The sequence below is a fragment of the Bos mutus genome, chromosome 28 (assembly GCF_027580195.1).
Source record: "Bos mutus isolate GX-2022 chromosome 28, NWIPB_WYAK_1.1, whole genome shotgun sequence".
NCBI classification, from domain to species: domain Eukaryota; kingdom Metazoa; phylum Chordata; class Mammalia; order Artiodactyla; family Bovidae; genus Bos; species Bos mutus.
In genome coordinates, this window is record NC_091644.1 from 39,379,727 (window position 1) to 39,392,644 (window position 12,918).

The window sequence follows — 12,918 nt, forward strand, 5'->3', positions numbered from 1 at the left end:
AACCTGCCTATCAATGCACAGGACACATGCTCTGTCCCTGGTCCAGGAAGATCTCACATACTGCAGAGCAGCTAAGCCCATGCACCACAACTACTGAGCCCTGGCTCTGGAGCCCATGTGGCACAACTACTGAAGCTCACGCTCCCTAGCGATCGTGTCCCACAGCAAGAGAAGTCGCTGCAACGAGAAGCCTGTGCACCGCAACTAGAGAAAGCCCCCATGCAGCAATGAAGACTCTGAGCAGCCAAATATAATAGCAAAAAGATATTGGATTCTGAATAGTCATGGGTCCTCACTGCACAACTTACTACGAATTCCCCAAGGCAGCAAGGTCACTAACAGAGCATCATCTTTCTTAATTCAGCTTGGTCTGAAACTATTGGAAAGTCATCCCACATTACATTCTCCTCAGGGACCCTCAGTCCCTGGCTCCAGTGATGGTTCAGATCTGGAAAGCAACAGAAAGCTTCGCAGAAAAGTGAATCCTTAAGCTGGCTTTCAAGGGATGTGTAGGAGCTTATCAGGAGGACAAAGTGTATTTTGGCCTCAGCGGGGAGAAGTGACTGAGGCCAAGGATGGAGGGAAATGAGGAAAAACAGTCTCAACAGAAGTAAGAGCCTGCATGATGGCCAGAGCCACATAGCCACATAGCAAGTTGAGGGAGACACACATTCCTGAGTTTGGGGAGGGAGAGAGTCATAGGAGACAGGCTCAAAACATCAGCTGCCACTGGTGCTGAAGGAATCCCTGGTGCTGAGTGAACTTATACCAAATTTTGTACCCGAGGGGAGCCACTGAGATTTTATCCAAAGGCATACAGGATAACATGATGTTTTAGGAACGTTCGTTGTATTACTATAACAGTATTAACATTTCATTGTTAATACATTGCATGTATATGGCAGTTCATTGTCCCAGCAATTCAGACCTACTCTGTCTTCAGTTGAATAGTTGATTAATTTCCCTTTGGCAGTAACTTCTCTGACTCCCAAACTCTCTTAAGCTGAAGTGGCCACATGTTTCCTCTCAAGAGGCAGACATCTTTAAGGGCTTCCACAACAAATAGCTCCAAGGCTTAATGCTTTTGTAAGGCAAAGAGTCACCCACTTGATTTTTATCCATCTTGGGTAAAGGTATTAGTCCAGACTGATGAATGAAATTGTTTAGTCTGTCTCATTCTGGTGGGTTTAGTTTCTAAGATACTAAAACTTAGGCTTGTGTGCTTATGCTCAGTTGCTCAGTCATGCCTGACTTTTTGTGACCCCATAGATTGTAGCCTGCCAGGCTCCTCTGTACAAAGGATTTTCCAGGAAAGAATACTGGAGTGGGTTGTTGTTTTCTACTTAGGCTGGGTCATGCCTACTTACTACATTTGTTTTTATTTCAAAAGCCCAGTGACTGCCAAATAATAGGGGATTTTGGCAACTAATAGATTTCAGGCAATTCTAAATGATCTGATAAAAGGTTTTGCAGACATCTGGGGAGATTGTGCTCAGCATTGACAAGCAAGGGCAATTCTCATTTCAGGAGGAGCCCACAGTAGCCTGGCCACAGTCTAGATGCTCACTGGTACTTGTAGAGTAAACTTCCACGTATCAGTATTTGGGTTCTGACAGTCTTTGGTTAATGATGAAAGAATGTGCTATAATTAGATAATCAAGGAAAGGAAATACTGTGAATCAAGACAAGGAAATACCACATTATCTTGGTCTTCAGCTAAAATTTGAGTCTTCGTTTTAAATTAAAAAATTTTTTTTCAGGATAAAGGTGACGAGAGTGCAGGTATAAGGATCAAGGGAGAGGTAAAGGGAGCAGGAACAGATAAGACTGAAAAGGAGAAAGAGACAGCAGGAAGATAAAGGTGAAGCTTCTGGGACGATAGGACTGCCAGCCACTACACAATATGAAGTTTAAACCTCTATGGCTCTCATTAATCTCTCGTCAGGGAGAATTTGCTGAACCAGGGACTGCATGGTGTGAGGCAAGCCTCTCTCACCTCTGCTTGTCATTCTTCAAGGTGAGCCATTGCCAAGCAGAGGGAGCAGGTCTCACAACCTGGGAAGAGGGATGCTGCAGCTGCCCAATGTCCACTCTCTCAGAAGGACAGGACAGGAGTAAGCAGGGACAGAGAGAGGAGAAGACAGAGGGAGGAGAAATAGAGAGCTATCAGGAGTGGGAAAAAACAAAGGGAGGGGAAAGCATTTCATGAATGAGGGTCCTGAGGCTTCCAGGGGCTGGGAAGGCAGCCTTAACAAACATGGTGATGCTGAAACAAGAGGTTGAAGTGGCCACTTGTCACGCAAGGGGAAGCTGTATTCAGTGGTCCCAGAGGTGCCCAAATCCTCTTCCCAGAAAGGGACAACTGCCCCTTTATTGAGAGCCATAAATCAGACACTGACCAGGGTTCTTGGTCTTCCCTAATAGATAGAAATTGACTAGAGGCCAGACAAGAAATTCAAGCAAGGCTTTATTGGGGTCCCTGCTGCAGCAGAGGGGAGCAAGAACAAACAAAAGGTTTGTTTGATGTTAGCAGTGGGTTTATCATAAATGGTCTTTATTATGTTGAGATATGTTCCCTCTATACTAACCTTGATGAAAGTTTTTTTTTTCTGATGAGAGTTTTTATCATAAATGGATATTGAGTGTTGTCAAATACATTCTTCTGTATTTACTGAGATGATCATGTCATTTTTAGTCTTTCTTTTGTTAATGTGGTGTATCACATTGAGTTGTTTGTGAATGTTGAACCATTCTTGCCTTCTGGGATAAATCCCACTTGATCATGGTGTATGATCCTTTTCATATTTTGTTGAAATCAGTTTGCTAATATTTTGTAGAGTTTTTCGTCTATGTTCATCAGATATGTTTGCTTGCAATTTTCCATTTATGTATTGTCCTTGTCTGGTTTTGGTATCAGGTGGCCTCATAGAATGAATTTGAGAGTGCTCCCAGCACCTCAGTTTGGGGGAATAGCTTGAGAAGGATAGGTATTTGCTCTTCTTTATACATTTAGTAGAATTCCTCTGTGAAGCCATCTGGTTCTGGACTTTTGTTTGCTGAGATTATTTTTAAAATTACAAATTCAATTTTGCTACTTATGATAGGTCTGTTCATGTCTTCTTCTTCTTCCTCATTCAGTCTTGGAAGGTTGTGATGTTTCTAGAAATGTGTCCATTTCTCATAGGTTGTCCAGTTTGTTGGCATCTAACTGTCACAGTCTCTTTTGACTTTTTGCTTTTGCGTGATATCAGTTGTTATTTCTCCTCTTTTATTTATTATTTTGTTTATTTAGGTCCTCTCTCATTTCTTTTTCTAGATGAGCCTGGCTAGATATTTAACAGTTTTGTTTGACTTTTCAAAAAAGCCAGCTCTTGGTTTCACTGAACCAGATGGCTTCACAGTACCTTTCCTTGATGATCCATAACAGCAACAGTTTTGTAGGTTATTGCTCTTATTAGCCTCTCCTATCTCTTGAAATCACCTCTGTTCCAGATCAGAAGGTATACAGCCAGTGATTATACTAATCAAGTACTCTGCACACTTCAAGGCTTTTAGGAGTTCTTACATTTTTGAGGAAAACAAATCTTTTCCCTTTAAAAAATATTGTGTTTCTCCCCCATCTTGATTTCTGTATTTAAATTGGAATAAATCTTTGTTCTGAAACAAATTTGTCAATTTTATCCCATCACTTGAACCAACTGGAAAAATCTTAGGGAATGATAAATCCAAACTTGACCTTTTTTTGTGTGCATGCTCTTCTTGTATCTCTCAGTCCTGCATGTGATTATATTTTCCAGCCTCCTCAATAGTTCCTTCATGGCCAGCAAAGACATAGCCAGACTTTCTAGTGTTGTGGGTGACAGTCTGATAAGCACCCAGAGATTGTTCTTCCATAAATGACAGCAGCAAAGAAGCCACTGTCAAGAGATATTTTTGGTGATGCTGTTTTTAGGAAATGCTAGGAAAATGCTTCCTATGGTAACTTACTAGCATGAAGGAAATCACCAAAAAACTTTCATATGTCATGGCAATTTTCAGATGATTAATTAGATTTGAAATTTAAAAAGAAAAATAACCACTTTTCTTCATTCCTTTACCTACCTGCTTAAGACAATTTCAAAATGCCTTCATTAAATATCTAATTGTAGTTGTGTACAATTAATCATCACTGGAGAACTTTGCTATTCTTCGTCTCTTATCCAGGTAATTGATTTGAACTACTTGAGTCTTCCCTACCAGTGACAGCTGGTAACGAATCTGCCTGCAATGCAGGAGACCTGGGTTTGATCCCTGGGTTGGGAAGATTTCCCTGGAGAAGGGACCAGCTACCCACTCCAGTATTCTGGCCTGGAGAATTCCATGGACTGTATAGTCCATGGGGTTGCAAAGAGTTGGACACAACTGAGCAACTTTCATTTTTCACTCACTTGAGTTCATAAGCTTGAGTAGTATCTCAAGTTGATAGAAGCTTGGAAAAAATTCTGGCCCAAGAGGCAAGAAACAAGAAAAACTGGGAAATAAACTGTTTGTGCAGTTGAGTAAACAAGACAGTTGAGAAAAATTCTGAGTTGGATATTATCTACCAGCAGCCAGCAATGTTCCCACCCCTTCCTATAGCCTCTCCTGTCTTTACAGCAGCTGGATGTTTGGGAGTTGTATTCTCTAGACTCTTGACAGCAGAGTTTTAAATATGGTTTTACCAATGAGGTTGACTCATGCTAGCTTTAGGAATGAGAAGTTTAAATCGATTCCACTCTGTCCATCAGAAGGCATGGATATAAGGGTTCTGTATAGATCAGTGTCTTTGTCTGAGACTCCTGATCAGTTCTGTCTCCTGCTGGTCATCTACTCAGGACATTGGTAGAGGTTTTCTGCAGATTTCTGACCTAGAGGTGACAAAAGCTATGCCCTGGCTGTAACCAAGCCAGTGGTGGTAGACCAGAAATACTGTGTAGATTCCTCACTTGTACTTCTGCTGCCCTTCCAACAGTTTTGTAAACATCTAATTCCCTTTATTAAGTCCTTTTCTACTTGAAAATTTACAGTGGTTTATGTTCCTTCCTTATTCTGACAGAGAGATTTTTCTCATTTTATTTGACATTTCAAGGGTCAAATGTTAGCACTTCTTTTTAAGATTATTTATCATACATTATTAAAAGACAACCTAAATTTCTTGGAATTAATCTCATGCTGTTTGCTCTTGCAAACCAAACATCTTATTTACGAAAATTAAGCCCTTTTCAATTATTTTACTTTAACTTAGTGGTTCATTATAAAATTAAGTTCTCCAAGAACTCCTTCCTGACCGATTGGATCCTTACTTGCTAAGGATGATAATTTTAAAGCAGTGGTTCCCAAAAGGGTTAGGGAGTCCGCCACCCCACCCCCAAGGAGACACCTGGAGACATTGTTGTAAAACTGTGGGGGAGTGTGCTATGGGTATCTAATGGTGCTGCTAACCACCCTATAATGGACAGAAATGACCCCACACACACACCCCGCCATCAACAAAGACTTATCAGATCCAGAATGTCAATCGTACTAAGGCTGAAAAATCTTAGTTTAAACAAAGGGTGTGTGTGCATGCTAAGTTGTTTCAGTGTGTCTGACTCTTTGCAACCCTATAGACTGTAGCCCACCAGGCTTCTCTGTCCATGGAATTCTCCAGGCAAGAATACTGAAACGGGTTACTGTACCCTCCCTTCCTGCAATTACACATCTATTGATTCTAAGCTAAGTCTCTGTTTACTTTTACTGTACCCTTCAAATGATTCATTTCCTTCTTGCTTTATATCTGATAAAACACAACACTTTGGCTCCCTCTGATTCCTACAAAGTCTGCTCCTTATCCATGTAGCCTGTTCTTCTGTGAAGACCTAGTTCTCACCAGGTATTCCACGGACTGTGTCTCCATGTTTCCTTGAGATGTGCTAACTGGCTGTGAGCAGCTGTCAGACTCATCCACGTGGACAAAACAGGAGAACTTCATTCATTTCTGTGTAGAGGATCACAGAATTACAGGAGAGAGAACGTCTAAACATACATTCCCCCTAGCTATGAGGAAACTGAAATCCAGAGAGGTAAATGTACCCGGTAGCTCAGACAGTAAAGAATCTGTCTGCAATCTGGGAGACCTGAGTTCGATCCCTGGTTTGGGAAGATCCCCTGGAGGAGGGCATGGCAACCCACTCCAGTATTCTTGCCTGGAGAATCCCCATGGACAGAGGAGCCTGGTGGACTACAGTCCATGGGGTCACAAAGAATCGGATACGACTGAGTGACTAAGCACAGCACAGCATTCACAGGACTTATAAAAGCTCTCACCTTATTCCAAGACAGAATGTTTCTGAAGAGAAGACTTAACTAAAGATGGAAAAAATATTCTGTTCAATGCCAAGCCCATTTGTCACTTCTCAAGATCATTTATGCTCCCAACACATCTTAACTTGGGATTAACTCAGTTTTGAGAGGGAGGTTTTCAATACTCTTTGGATTAAATACACGTCTCCCCTAAGGACAGAATGACAGCAAATATGTGTTAGCTCCAGAGGCTTGCCGTGCCTAATTCAGACCTGGCTGGTTCCTTCTCCAAGGGGATCTGTAAGAACTCATTAGTCAACATTACTCCTGCTTGAGTTTCAGTCTTGTTGATAATATGTTTTTAAAATGGAAACAAACACCTAAGAGTGGGAAAGAGATAAAAATAAGTTTTAATATATCAATATGATGATCAGATATGCTGGTATGAAAAAAGGTATTGCAGAAGAATATTTATTGGCACAAAAAAATATCCATAATATATTAAATGAAAAAAGAAAACATATGATCAAAGAACATGTAGTGTGACCCCAATTCTGATTTAAAATAGTATGTATACTATGGGAAAAAATATGGGAAGAAGACAAGCCAAAATACCAACAGGTAATTATCTGTGAGTATTGTGATTACTTGCTGGTGGCTCAGATGGTAAAGCATCTGTCTACAATGCAGGAGACCTGGGTTCGATCCCTGGGTCGGGAAGATCCCCTGGAGAAGGAAATGGCAATCCTCTCCAGTACTACTGCCTGGAAAATCCCATGGACAGAGGAGCCTGGTAGGCTGCAGTCCACGGGGTTGCAAAGAGTCGGACACGACTGAGCAACTTCGCTATTGTTATTACAGGTGAGGTTTTTCCTCCTCTGCACTTTTCAGAACTATTCAAATTTCCTGAAAGGAAGCATTTGTAATTTTAAAGGAACCTTTGACTGGCCATGTTAGCACAAAAGAGACCCAAAAAATAGGACTGAAAAGGAATACAGACCTTGCAATCAAAAGCCCGAAAGAAAAACACCAATACAGTATACTAACGCATATATATGGAATTTAGAAAAATGGTAACAATAACCCTGTGTACGAGACAGCAAAAGAGACACTGATGTATATAACAGTTTTATGGACTCTGGGAGAGGGAGAGGGTGGGAAGATTTGGGAGAATGGCATTGAAACATGTATAATATCATGTATGAAATGAGTCGCCAGTCCAGGTTCGATGCACGATACTGGATGCTTGGGGCTGGTGCACTGGGACGACCCGGAGGGATGGTATGGGGAGGGAGGAGGGAGGAGGGTTCAGGATGGGGAACACATGTATACCTGTGGCGGATTCATTTCGATATTTGGCAAAACTAATACAATATTGTAAAGTTTAAAAATAAAAAAAAATAAAACTAAAAAAAAAAGCCCGTTGAGGTCCTTTAAGGCTATAGTTTCCATGGAGAAGAGAGAAGCCAGATTTGTAAGGAATCCCAAAGACAGCAATTAAGAAGTGGGAGAGTGACCACAGACTACAGATCCATACCTAAGAGAGACAGTGAAATGGGGAAAAGAAAGATCATTGCTAAAGATGATAAATAGGATAAGTAGGTCCAATAGGATGATAAATTTTATTTTATTTTTCTAAGAGGCAACAAAATTCACTCACCAAAACATTTTCTTTTTCTTTTTTAGGATAGAGAAGGAACATATATTAGTCAAGATTCTTTGGAAAAGCAAAACCATTAGTATATATATATATATACACTCTATCTATTTAATTTATCATCTATCTACCTATGAAGAAACACCCAGAATAATGTTTGGCCAAACATCTGGGTACCTCGTGATCCAATCAAACTGATGCATAAAATTAACCACCACAGACTCAATGGATGGAAAGAAACTGAATATGAGAAGAAGGACCTGACTGATGGAACCAAGTCCTGAGAGGGAAGGGGAATTACAGGGGTGAGAAGTGAGCGGTGCAATTGTGCAGAGAGGTCTTCACAGAGGTGAGCAGAGCAGAGAGGCAATCATGGCGTGTTCAAGGAAAATGAAAGGTTTCAAAATGAAAAATGGCCTCACTTTTATGGATGTGAGCTCACTGGACTCATTTCTCTAAAGTATAAATATTTTTTTACTACTCCTTTGCAAATTGGCTACCACAATCACAAATTAACTGTTACATTTTTAATTGTATTCAATCTCTGAAAATGCTAAAGAAGAAAAATATATTATCCATCTCCTTGAGGCGGTCTTAGATTGTCATTTTCATTAAATTTTATTTAAATTAAATGTATTTATTTAATTAAACATCTTTTAGAGCAGAAGCCTGAGTGTTCCGTTGACATTCATCCCCTGAGCAGACAGAGAGTTCACAAATGACTCCAGCTTTGTGACCCTTGCTATCACGCAGAAAGTGAATACATAACAAGAATCTACAAAGATGTGAAAATTGTTATTTGGGAAGAGCAACTCCAAAGCATCCTACACAAGACAGAAATTTCATAAGGAAGCCAAATGTATAGAATTCTATTGAATTATTCACATATAGCTGAAATATAGCTGAGCATTTTGCTCCAAACCTGCAGAATCCCTTTAGCAATTCGTCTTAACAGTCTCCTCTCCTTTATATATCTAGAATCACTTTAAGACTCCTGCTGCACTGAATGGGAAATTCTGTGCATCTAGTTTTCTGAAGAGAATAATTTTGTCACATTTGAACACTTGACCCAAGTCACAAACATAAGCGTAACACGCTTCTGCATGTGTATGCTGACTGTTTACTCTGGCCAGTTTGCCTTCTGCTTATCCCAGTTCATCAGATGTAGTCTTGCAGAAGTGCTTGCAGTTTCCAGAATAAGACACACAGGATGGCTTAAGTAAAAGGGGAATGTATTAGATCACACAAAGTCAAAATTCTTGATGTAGGGCTAACTTTGGACGCGGTTGCATTCAGATCTCCAACAACACAGGACTGTATTATGTTCATACCTTGGCTCTACCTACCCTGAATGCAGAACTCTGTTTTCAGCCAGTGTCTGATGATGGTGAGACCCTTAGGATTTCAGGCATTTGATTCAATTCTGCCTACGCTGGAGATAGACAGTTGGAGATGTGACCTAGTTTTGCTGTTGTTGTTGATCAGTCCTGTCCTACTCTTTGCAACCCCACGGACTGCAGCACACCAGGCCTCCCTGTCCCTCAACATCTCCCAGAGTTTGCACAAGTTCATGTCCATTGAATCGGTGATGCTAGCTTACAGCTATAAAACTCCATTCTTGTCTCCCTATTTGGAACAGATATATATAAAAAGATCACTTTATAAAGATCATCCTTATATAGCACAGGAAAGTATATTCAATATCCTGTAATAAACTGTAATGGAAGAGAATATGAAGAAGAATACATATATAAATATAACTGAGTCACTTTGCTGTATAGGAGAAAGTAACACAACATTGTAAATCAACTATATTTCAATAAAATAAAAAATAAAGATCATCTTCTTGTTCCTCTTGTTCCTCTGTCACTGGGAAACCATTTTCCTTTGCTCCCTTCATCTTTCGGATACTTTTCAAATCACAACCATTGTTTTTCCTTTTTCTCCTAAGGGTGTAAATTTGGCTGCAATTCATCAAATAATCCAGAAAGGTGTGTTCCTTGTCTGTGAAATTATGTGTATATAGTGCCACCTAGTGTCCAGATAGCAGAAAATCTAACTCAATGCAAACAGGAGGGCTTTCGTTTTTGAAACAGGTATGCTGAAGCTCCAATACTCTGGCCACCTGATGCGAACAGCCGACTCATTGGAAAAGACCCTGATGCAGGGAAAGATTGAAGGCAGAAAGAGAAGAGGGCGACAGAGGATGAGATGGTTGGATGGCGTCACCGATTTAATGGATATGAACTCGGGCCATCTCCGGGAGCTGGTGAGGGACAGAGAGGCCTGGCAGTGCTGCAGTCTGTCGGGTTGCAGCCAGACGCACGACTTGGAGACTGAACAACAACAATGCTGATTTCGGGCAAAACACAGATTGGAGGAAAAATTACTACCAACTCCTTTGATTTGTATTATGTTTACACCTGTTCCAGCAAAAAAGACTTGGCTTATTGAAAAATTCAATATTTGAGCCATAAGATGCATAAATTTTGCCATATTTTAGAACTTTCACACATTAAATAACTCACATGATCACACTCAGAGTTAATAAAGAGTTTATTCTTATATAGAAGCTTATTTGAAACAGTATATTTTCTGACAGATTTATGTAATAAAATTGGATCTGTATTTCCTATGGAAAATATTCCTTAATGTGTGTTATTAGTCACTCAGTCATATTCTACTCTTTGTGACCCTATGGACTGTAGCCTGCCAGGCTCCTCTGTCCATGGAATTCTCCAGGCAAAAATACCGGAGTTGGTAGGCATTCCCTTCTCCAGGGAATCTTTCTGACCCAGGGATTGATCCTGGGTCTCCTGCATTGCAAGCAGACTCTTTACCATCTGAACCAGCAGGGAGAATATTCCTTAACAGACTAAGTAAAAGTTTTTGGAGAGACTATCTTCCAGGGGAGAAAAGTACTTCCTAGGTACAGCTCCTTGTCAGCAAGCTACCTCTGTAGATGTGTCCTGGGGTTTCTCCTGCCACTAAACAGTGCCAGGCAGCACTGACACCCTGAGGAAAATGACGCTGCCGATAGATGCACACACCATCGGTAGGGAGTGGCAAGGGGCATGATGGCTGTTGAGGCTGGAAAGTTAATCAACATGTCTAAGATCAGATAATGGTGAAACATTAGTTCCCTGTGCTCCAGTTTAGGCATGCAGAACTATAGCTGGATTGTGCCTTTACACTGTCTCTTCACACTTTGGAAAAGCACAGAAAGGAGGAAGGGGTAGTGGGTAGAGGGTGCTCTGGCTCATGGTCTTATATACCTTCTGACTCCCCTCAGGAGTCAGAAGGAATATAAGAATTCCATGAATAAAATTGAGGCATGTCCACTCCAGTCAGAAGGGAATTAAGTGCTGATAGCTCTAGGGAATGGTGTCATTCCCAGACAATTAGTCTAAAAAGTTTAGCTTTTTGTTCCTAAGAGAAGTTTTTAGTATTTGGTTCTTTGAGAGTTGTTATGGATAAGGGAAGGTATTTGGGGAGTCATGATCTTCTGCTGCCTTGCACTTTTCTTTTTAAATTTTTTTTTTATTATTATTTTTATGACTGTGCCACACGGCATGTGGGGTCTTAGTTCCCTGATCAGGGATCGAATCTGTGCCCTTTGCTGTGGAAGTGTGGAATCTTAACCACTGGACTGCTGGGGGAGTCCCTTCCTTATACTCTTCTGGGTCTTTTTTTACCTATAAGAGCTGTCCATCCTCTTTCCATCACCCTCTGGATCTTCTCACTTTTCTGACGAGCTTTCTTCAGCTTTCTTCTCTCTGCCTTTCTCACCTGTCCATTCAGCATCTTTATCACCAAAATTTAAATGACTGCAGAATCTCTCTCCAACTCCAACCCGTCTCAAATTTCAGATGCAAATTTGGGCTGATAGTTGGATGTCTCTGCTGCTGCTGCTGTTAAGTCGCTTCATTCGTGTCCGACTGTGTGCAACCCCATAGACGGCAGCCCACCAGGCTCCTCCATCCCTGGGGTTCTCCAGGCAAGAACACTGCAGTGGGTTGCCATTTCCTTCTCCAATGCATGCATGCATGCTAAGTCGATTCAGTCATGTCCGACTCTGTGCAACCTTGTGGACAGCAGCCCACCAGGTTCCTCTGTCCACAGGATTCTCCAGGCAAGAATACTGAAATGGGTTGCCATTTCCTTCTCCCTGGATGTTTCTAGAATTTTCTATTATTCAGAACTGCAAACTTTGCCTCCCTCCCTCTTTCACTTCACCCAAATCCTCATTTTATCTAAGCGCCAGTTCTCTCAGTGTTTTATTTCTGACTTACCCATAACATCCCCATTGGCTAACTGTTCCACCCTGACTTCTTGCTTCTTTACCGGTTGTCTCCAATTTTGAGATTGTAAAGTTCCTCTTGAACTTCCTTTCCTCATTATTCTTACTATAAGACCTGATAAAATCACTGCCTCTAGTCCCTCTCTCTTTTACACATCACTGTCATATTCAGTATTTGGAAGCATCTTCTAGTCTGTCATGAACAAATTGCATGCCCCCAATTTTGTATGTGGGAGGCTATATGGTCAGGCCCCCAAGATGGCTGCTCTTTTGATCTCTGTCCATCTCCTGCTCAATCAGTCCCTGCCTCACCCACACCCTACTCACCTGACTGGCCTTCCTTCTTCTTCATAAAGCCTAACTGGTAAATGCCTACACACTGGCCCCCTGCTCCAGACAGTGATTATTTTAGTCTTTCAATGAGAACAGCTCCACTATGATAGTTTGCCAAAGGGAAGACATCTGCCCTGTGGAGGTTGTTAGCCTGAGGGGCGGTGAGGAACCCGCCCTCTGCTTGTTTCTCTGGTAACCAGTGAGCCAACCTTTAACTGGCATCTTGGGCTCCCATGCCCTGGAGCCAAGACTGCTGCTGTGTCCTGCCTGCCATCTGCTGCACGTGGTGGGGTGTCATTCCAGGACTTTGCTTCAGACATGTAAGATC